Consider the following 8,923-nt stretch of genomic DNA (forward strand, 5'->3'; position numbering starts at 1 on the left):
TTTGAAAAAGAATGTTTGTGAAATCAAGCAATGACAGAGCAGAGCAACAAGCAAAAATTGAAGATAACTGAGCAAAAAGTAAGTAGTTTCAGACAATTTTAGAGAAGGGCAATAGTAAGGGTTGCTCAGAAAGCTATTTTGACTTTATAAAGTGTTCAATGAGTTCTGAACATAAATTTCTTTAAAATGACCAAAGCCTATCATTGAGCACTCATAGGAGTGTAGATTGACATAAGCTTTATGGAAAGCAAGTTGTCAATGTATATCAAGAGTTTCTTTTAAACCCTAAGAATCTTTTACCCAGTAATTCCACTTTGAGAAATTTATAATCCTAAGAAAATAACTTAAAATACATTCAAAGATTTATGGGGGGATGGAAGAGGGATGGATTGGGAGTTTGGGATTAGCAGATGCAAACTGGTATATATAGAACAGATAAACAACAAGGTCCTACTGTATAGCACAGGGATATATCCTGTGATAAACCATAATGGAAAACAATGTGAAAAAGAATGTATATATATATGTATAACTGAGTCACTTTGCTGTACAGCAGTAATTAACACAACATTGTAATTCAACTATACTTCAATTTTAAAAAAGAAAAAAAATTGAATGGTAGAAGAGAAAATGTTTGTAGGAAGAAGGTACAGATGGAATGATGTGGATGTTTAGAGAATAACCATTTCAATAAAATATATACACTAAACTTTAAAAAAAGATTTATGAACAAAGATAATACTAAAAGTTTAGAGATAATTGAAGAGAACATGGCTAAGTACAACCATGCAATGAACACTGACCAGTCGTCGAAAAATCTGTTTTCTAACACCTTTATGGAGATGTAACTGATATATGAGAAACTGCATATACTTAAAGTATACAGTTTGATAACTTTTGACGTATATGTATCTATTAAAATATCACCTTCATAGGATAATGAACATGTTCATCACCCCAAAAAGTTTCCTCATCCCCCTTCTTCTTGCTCCTCACCAACTGCCACCACCCGCCAGGCAACCACTAATCTGTTTTCTGACACTATTGATTAGTTTGCATTTTCTAGAATTATATATAAGCGGAATTATACTACTGTGTACGTTTTTTGGTCTGGGTTATTTCACTTAGAATAATTATTTTTGTGATTCATCTGCATCATTGTGTGTGTCGATAGTTTATTCCATCTGAATGGTGAGTAGTATTCCATTGTGTGGGTGTACCATTTATTTATTCATTCACCTATTGATGGCTAGTTGGGTGATTGTTTCAAGTTCTTGGCTATTAAATAAAGCTGTTATGGAAATTCATGGACAAGTCCTTGTATTGACATATGCTTTCGTTTCTCCTAGATAAATACCTAGAAGTGGAATAGCTGGATCACATGGTAGTTGTATATACAACCTCTTGAGCAACTTCCAGTTGTCTTCCAAAGTGGTTGTACATTTGTACATTTTATAGTCCAGTCAGCAGTGTATACAAATTACAGTTCTTTCACACCCATATCAACTCTTGGCACGGTCTTCATTTTAGCCATTTTAAAAGGTGTGAGATAGTATTTCATTGTGGTTGTTTTTCTTTTTTGGTCTGGTAAGAAGTATTTATTATCTTATTATTGGTTTGGGATTGCATATATGACCAATAGATCAAATCTGTTAATCAAATGTTATTTATTTATTCATTCATTCATTCATTTATTTATTTATGCCATGCAGTATGGCTTGAGGGAGCTTAGTTCCCCGACCAGGGATCAAACCTGGGTCCTCGGCAGTAAGAGCACAGAGCCCTAACCACTGGACCACCAGGGAATTCCCTTCATTGTGGTTTTAATTTCCATCTCCCAAATAACTAGTGATTTTGAACATTTTTTCATGTGCTTATTTGCCATCCATATATCTTCTTTGGTGAAGCATCTATACAAATATTTTGCTCACTTTTATTTTTTGGGTTGTTTGTTTTCTTTTTTTTTTTTTTAAACCCCACATTTGTTTTTTGTTTTATTTATTTTTGGCTGTGTTGGGTCTTCGTTTCTGTGCGAGGGCTTTCTGTAGTTGTGGCAAGCGGGGGCCACTCTTCATCACGGTGCGCGGGCCTCTCACTATCGCGGCCTCTCTTGTTGCGGAGCACAGGCTCCAGACGTGCAGGCTCAGTAGTTGTGGCTCACGGGCCCAGTTGCTCCACGGCATGTGGGATCTTCCCAGACCAGGGCTCGAACCTGTGTCCCCTGCATTAGCAGGCAGATTCTCAACCACTGCACCACCAGGGAAGCCCGGGTTGTTTGTTTTCTTATTATTGAGCTTTGAGGGTTCTTTACATATTCTCAATACAAACCCTTTATCACATATATGATTTACAAATATTTTCTCCCAGTATGTTGCTTATCTTTTCATTCCCTTAACAGTATCTTTTAAAGAGGAAAAATTTTACATTTTGATGAAATCCAATTTATCAGTTTTTTTTTTCATGGATTGAGCTTTTGGTGCTATTTCAAGGAAATTTTTGCTTAACTCAAGACCACAGTTTTCTGTTTTCTTCTAGACGTTATAGAATTTTTACATTTAGGTCATTGATCTCTTTTGAATCCATTTTTGTTGTGAGGTATGGATTCAAATACATTTTTATTTTGCATGTGGATAGCCAGTTGTTCCAGCACAATTTGTTGAAAAGGCTATCCCTTCTCCACTGAATTGTTTTTGTACCTTTGTCAAAAATCAGTTGTCCATATATGTGTATGTTTATTTCTGGACTCTACTCCATTCCATTGATCTAATCACCCACCTATCATGACGTCAGTCCCACAGTGTCTTGATTACTGTAGCTTTATAATAAGACTTTGAAATCAATTAGTTTTATCTTTTAATTTTGTTCCTCTTTTTCAAAGTTATTTTGGCTATTCTAGGTCCCTTGCATTTCTATGAAATTTAGGACCATCTTGTCAGCTTCTACCAAAAAGCCTGCTGAAATTTTGACTGGGATTGTAGTTAATCTACAGATTAATTTGGGGAGAATTGACATAATAAGCCTTATGACACATGAATATAATATATCTCTCCATTTATTTAGGTCTTACTTAATTTCAGCAGTGCTTTGTAGTTTTTAGTATACAGATTTTCCACAATTTTGTTAGATTTACTGCTAAGTTTTTAATACTTTTTGATGCTACTCTAAATGGTATTTTAAATTTTTAATTTCTGACTGTTAATGGTACATAAACATATAATTGATTTTTGTATATTGATCCAAACTTCCATTCCTGGGACAAACCCCACTTGGTCATGACACATTATACTTTAATATATTGTTGGATTCAATTTGCTAAAATTTTGTTTAGAATTTTTGCATCTATGTTCGTGAGGGATATGATCTTTAATTTTCCCTTCTTGTAATGTCCTTATTAGGTTTTGGTATCAAGGTAGTGCCAGACTTATAGAATGAATTGGGAAGTATTTCTTTCTCTTCAGTTTTTTTGTAAGAGTTGCAAAGAATTCGTATTAATTCTTCCTTAAATGTTTCATAGAACTCACCAGTGATGACAGCTAGGCCTGGTATTTTCTTTGTAGGAAGGTTTTTAACTGAAAATTCAATTTATTTAATATAGTACTTTTTCAGTTTTCTGTTTTTTCTTCAGTGAACTCAAGAAAATCAATTTTATTGCTCTCAAAGTAGCAGCTTTGGGTTTCATTTGTTTTCTCTGTCATTTTTCTGTTGTCTATTTCACTGATTTCTGCTCCGATATTTATTATTTCCCTTCTTCTGCTTAGTTTGGGTTTAATTTGCTCTTCTTTTTCTAGTTTCTTAAGGTAGAAGTTAATGTAACTGATTTGAGACCTTTCTTATTTTCCAACATAAGTATTTAGTGCTATAAAATGTGCCCTAGGTACTGTTTTAGTGGCATCCCACAATTGTGATATGTTATGTTTTCATTTTCATTCAATTCAAAATACTTCCTAATTTTCCTTCTGATTTCTTCTTTGACCCATGGGTTATTTAGGTGTGTGTTATTTAGCTTTCAAGTGTTTATGGATTTTTCAGATATTTTTGTTGTTGATTTTTAGTTTAAATTCCATTGTGCTTAGAGAACGTATTCTATATGACTTAGGTCCTTTTAAATTTACTGAGACTGATTTTATAGCTCCCAGTGTGGTCTATCTTGGTAAATGTTCCATACACAGTTGAGAAGAATATGTGTTCTGCTGTTGTTAGATGGGATGTTTTATAAATGTCACTTAGGTCAAATTGGTTGATTGTGTTGTTCGTTCAAGTCTTCTATAACTTTACAGCTTTTCTTTCTGCTTGCTCTATCAATTATTTAGAGGCGGTATTGAAGTAAACTATAATTGTGGATTTGTCTACTTTTCTGTTCAGTTCTCTCAGACTTTGCCTCATATATTTTGAAACTCTGTTATAAGGTATATGAATGTTTTGGATTATGTCCTCCTAATGAATTGACCCCTTTATCAGTATGAAATGATCTTCTTTTTCCCTGATAGTATTCTCTGCTCTGAAATCTACTTTGTCTGATATTAATCTAGCTGCTCAAGCTTTCTTTTGATTCGTGTTAGCATGATATCTCTTTTTCCATTATTTTACATTTAATCTACTTACGTTTTTATATTTAAAGTGAATTTCTTAACTTGTACTCTTATGCGAAAAAAATTTAGATAATTGTGTGATGAAAAGGAACCAGCAAAGTTAACTTTAAAAGTACTAGAGCCCAGTTGAAAAGACAAGCCAACATAATAAGTATCTGGGCTTGTACTTTCAAATGAGTAATTACTCACAGAACTCTGATTTTTTTTTTTTTTTTTTGGTTGAGATTTTTCCTTACAGACACAACTGGGAAGTGACTAAGTTCTGGCTAATAAGATGTAAGCAGAAGTTTTGGGTGGGGATTCTGGGAAATCTCTTTTAAAAGGAAGTTGATTCACCTGGAAAGTGGTCTTTTGCCCCTTTTCTCTTTCCTCTCTCTTCCAGCCTGGAATGCAGACACAATGGCTAGAATTGCAGTGGCCATCTTGCAACCATGAGGCAAACTTTCGGGTGGAAGTTGTATGCTAAGAAGGGCAAAGCAACAAGATAGGCAAAACCTGGGACTTGGATGACTTCATGGGCTTGTCAGGCCACCACTACATTGCCTACCTCTACCTGCAAAAGAGAAAAATAAACTCCCAATTTATTTCAGCCATTCTTTATTGAGAGTCTGTTACTAGCAGATGAACACAATTCCTTAATGATGCACTCATATCCACGTGGTAAGCACCATCTTCTCCCCCATACTCTTCTTCAGATGAGACCAGTGTGAGCCTGATGTGGAATACTGTGGACCACTAAGTTAGGGTTGTGTCTCAGCCAGTCTTTCCCTCCACTTCCAAACATTGTGCCTGACTAATAGTAGGTGCTCAGGAAAAATTTATTGACCAATCAGGGGCCTGGTTTAGTCTGGATCCATAACTCTCAGACTCCAGTCTCCAGTTTGGTCAGGTTAGCCGTGTTCTATAGCCATCGTGGATCCTTCTTGAAAACAGCAAACAAACCTTGCTTCACTTTCAAGGTAGTGGAATCCAAAACAATCACGAGGATATTTAAAATAGTAAAGGGCCTTTAAAAACAGGAGATCAGGACAATTCCTAAAATGATAAAAGGCAGATGACAATAGAGGTAGAAGAAGAGATTCCGAGTCTATGTTTATTTCCTAATCCAGCTCTCTGTGGTACATTTTATGTCTCTTGTTCATCTCTCCTGCCCTTTGGAGCACAAATGCTCATCTGCTTAAACATTTGTGAAATTATCATTTAAAATAGAGTGACCTACATAAATAAGTAATTATCATGGATTAATAAGTAATAAGCAAAGGAAGGAAGAGGGAGTACACACACATGCTCATGGGTGACACACATAAAGAATCAACAGTGGTGATCTTCCAGGTCACCAGGACAGGGGAAAACCATGAGGGAAGAGAGAAGAGTCAGATTCAGAATATGCCCAGAAAAGGTTCACATAAACATTAGAGGAAGGAAGCCTTGCAAACTAGATAAATTTTCTCTGACTTTCAAAAATGCATTTTAAATTGCCTGGAATTGCTGGCACCTGGCTCTCCTTCCAGACTGTGGGGACTATGTTATCCCTATGACAAACCTACAGCCAAAGAAAAGAAAATCTGTTAGCCCTTCAAACAAGAAGGTCCTGGAGACCATGTCTCTAGGAAAGAGGACAGGAAGCAGTTTAAGCCATAGAATGAACTTCTCATACGACGTTTTCTTGTGACACAAGGTCAAGAGTTTATGATCCTAACATCATGGGAGTGTGTTTGGTTCCTAATTTGAAGACTATGTGGCATATGATAGAATATTCAGAGGCAGTAGGGTGGACTCGTAGGAATAGAACCATAAGAAGTCATAGATTCAGACTTTTTGTCCTCACTATACTTGTAACTTTCCCATCACAATTTTGTCTCTTGCATTTTATCCTTGGCTCAGCATATTTTTTTAATTTTATTTTTTACATGATATTTTCTTTCTCCAGCTTTTTTTATTTTGAAAATTTTTAATCTTACAGAAAAGTTGTAAAGATAGTACAGTGAATACCCACATACCCTCCACTTATATTCACCGGTTGTTAACATTTTGCCATACTTGTTTTCTATTTAAGTGTGTTTTTGTGTAAATGTTCACACACACACACACACACGCACACTCTCTCTTTTTTTGTGAATGATCCGAGAGATTTAAACATAAGTTTCAGACATCTTGACATTTCACTCATACATACTTCAAGCATATTTTTCTTAAGAAATATTAGATTCTTCTATATAACTATAATACAATTATCACACTTAGGAAAGCTATCACACTCAGGAAATCTAACATTGATATGCCTGTTATCTAATATGTATTCTGCATTCCTATTTCTTCAATTGTCCCAGTAACAATAATGTCCTTTATACTGTATTTTTAAATTTTATTTATTTATTTATTTATTCTTGGCTGCGCTGGGTCTTCGTCTCTGTGCGAGGGCTCTCCGTAGTTGCGGCGAGCGGGGGCCACTCTTCATCGCAGTGCGCGGGTCTCTCACTATCGCGGCCTCTTGTTGCGGAGCACAGGCTCCAGACGTACAGGCTCAGTAGTTGTGGCTCACGGGCCCAATTGCTCCGCAGCATGTGGGATCTTCCCAGACCAGGGCTCGAACCCGTGTCCCCTGCATTGGCAGGCGGACTCTCAACCACTGCACCACCAGGGAAGCCCTATACTGCATTTTTAATATCCACGATCCCATTAAAGATCACACATTGTATTTAGTTGCCATGTCTCTTTACCTTCTTTTAAAGATATTTCCTGAACTTTTTTATCTTTCATGACATTGACATTTTTGAAGAGTCCAGGTCAGCTCTTTTGCATAATGTTCCTGAATTTGGTTTGTTCTGATCATTTCCTTATGATTAGAATCTTTTTTTAAACAAAAACCCATGGTTTATTAAGAAATACATCTTACAGTCAATAGTGTGCCATAGTATCATTGTTAATACTTTTCCTGGTGGTAGTAAAATATTACAATCACTCATCTACGAATGCATTAGGAGTGAACCTAATTATCCAGATTTATGAATAATTCTCTCAGAAGGAAGTGAGATGGATGTGTTTAGAGGTTTCACATGACCTTAGTATTCTGTGAGAATCTTTTTTTTTTTTAAACAGGAATACGGCATGCATGATGTGTGTCCTCAACGCATCACATCACAGAATGCCTGATGTCAATTTTTCCCATTTTGGTGACATTACCTTTGCTCATTTGGTTCAAGTGGTATCCACCAGACCATTTACAAAAGTATCTGTTTTTTCTCTTTGTAATTAATAATTGCAACTAGTGGTACTTTGAGACTGTGTGACTATATCCTTCCCTAACAATGTTTCACTCAATGATTTAACATCTACTGATGATTCTTGCCTGAATCAATTACTACAGTAGTGATTGCAAAATGTTAGTTTTCTAATTCTAACAATCCTACATGTATCAGCTGGCATTCTTCTCTGAACAACTTTCCCTTCACCCGCCCCCCCTCATCCTTAATATTTTTAATGAGTAGTGTTGGCATGAATTCTTTTTTAATTCAATGTATTATCATCAATTTTAGTCGTTATTCATTTTGATACACAAATTGTCTCATGTTTAGCAAGTGGGAGCCCTTTCAAGCTAGCTTCTGTCTTCCTTTTATATGACCTCAACAGTTTTTGAGTACTGCTTCCATATTTCCTGGCACAAGATATTCCAAGTCACTCTTATAACTCACCTATTCCAGCCTAGAGTCATCCACTTCTCCAAAGAGCCCTGGTTCTTTTTAATGGGATATAATTTCTACAAAAGAAGATCTGGGAACCTAGGTGTGCTTATTACTATTGAAGTATTAGCCACAGATATTTTAAACAGAAAAGAAATACCATTGCCCTCATACCAATCAGAATGGACATTGTTAAAAAGTCTACATACAATAAATGCTAGAGAGGGTATGGAGAAAAGGACACCCTCCTGCACTGTTCTTGGGAATGTAAATTGGTGCGACCACTAAGGAAAATAGTCTGGAGGTTCCTTAAAAAACTAAAAATAGAGTTACCATATGATCATGCAATCCCACTCTTGGGCATATATCTGGAGAAAACTCTAATTTGAAAAGATACATGTACCCCAATGTTCCTAGCAGCACTATTCACAGTAGCCAAGACATGGAAGCAACCTAAGTGCCCATTGACAGATGAATGGATAAAAAAGATGTGGTACATATACACAATGGAATATTACTCGGCCATAAAAGAGGATGAAATAATGCCATTTGCAGCAACATGGATGGACCTAGAGATTATCATACTAAGTGAAGTAAGTCAGACAGAGAATGACAAATATCATATGATATGACTTATATGTGGAATCTTAAAAA

The 8,923-nt window shown here is 35.8% G+C and overlaps 1 non-coding gene across 1 annotated transcript; it reads right to left on the reverse strand.

Moving 5' to 3' along the window:
* Positions 1-1,732: 1,732 nt before the first annotated feature.
* On the reverse strand, positions 1,733-1,805 carry TRNAK-CUU. The gene has a single exon. It is a non-coding gene; the product is annotated as a tRNA-Lys (tRNA).
* Between the last annotated feature and the right edge of the window lie 7,118 nt (positions 1,806-8,923).

This window comes from Balaenoptera musculus, chromosome X (assembly GCF_009873245.2).
Source record: "Balaenoptera musculus isolate JJ_BM4_2016_0621 chromosome X, mBalMus1.pri.v3, whole genome shotgun sequence".
In the NCBI taxonomy this organism is placed as follows: Eukaryota; Metazoa; Chordata; class Mammalia; order Artiodactyla; family Balaenopteridae; genus Balaenoptera; species Balaenoptera musculus.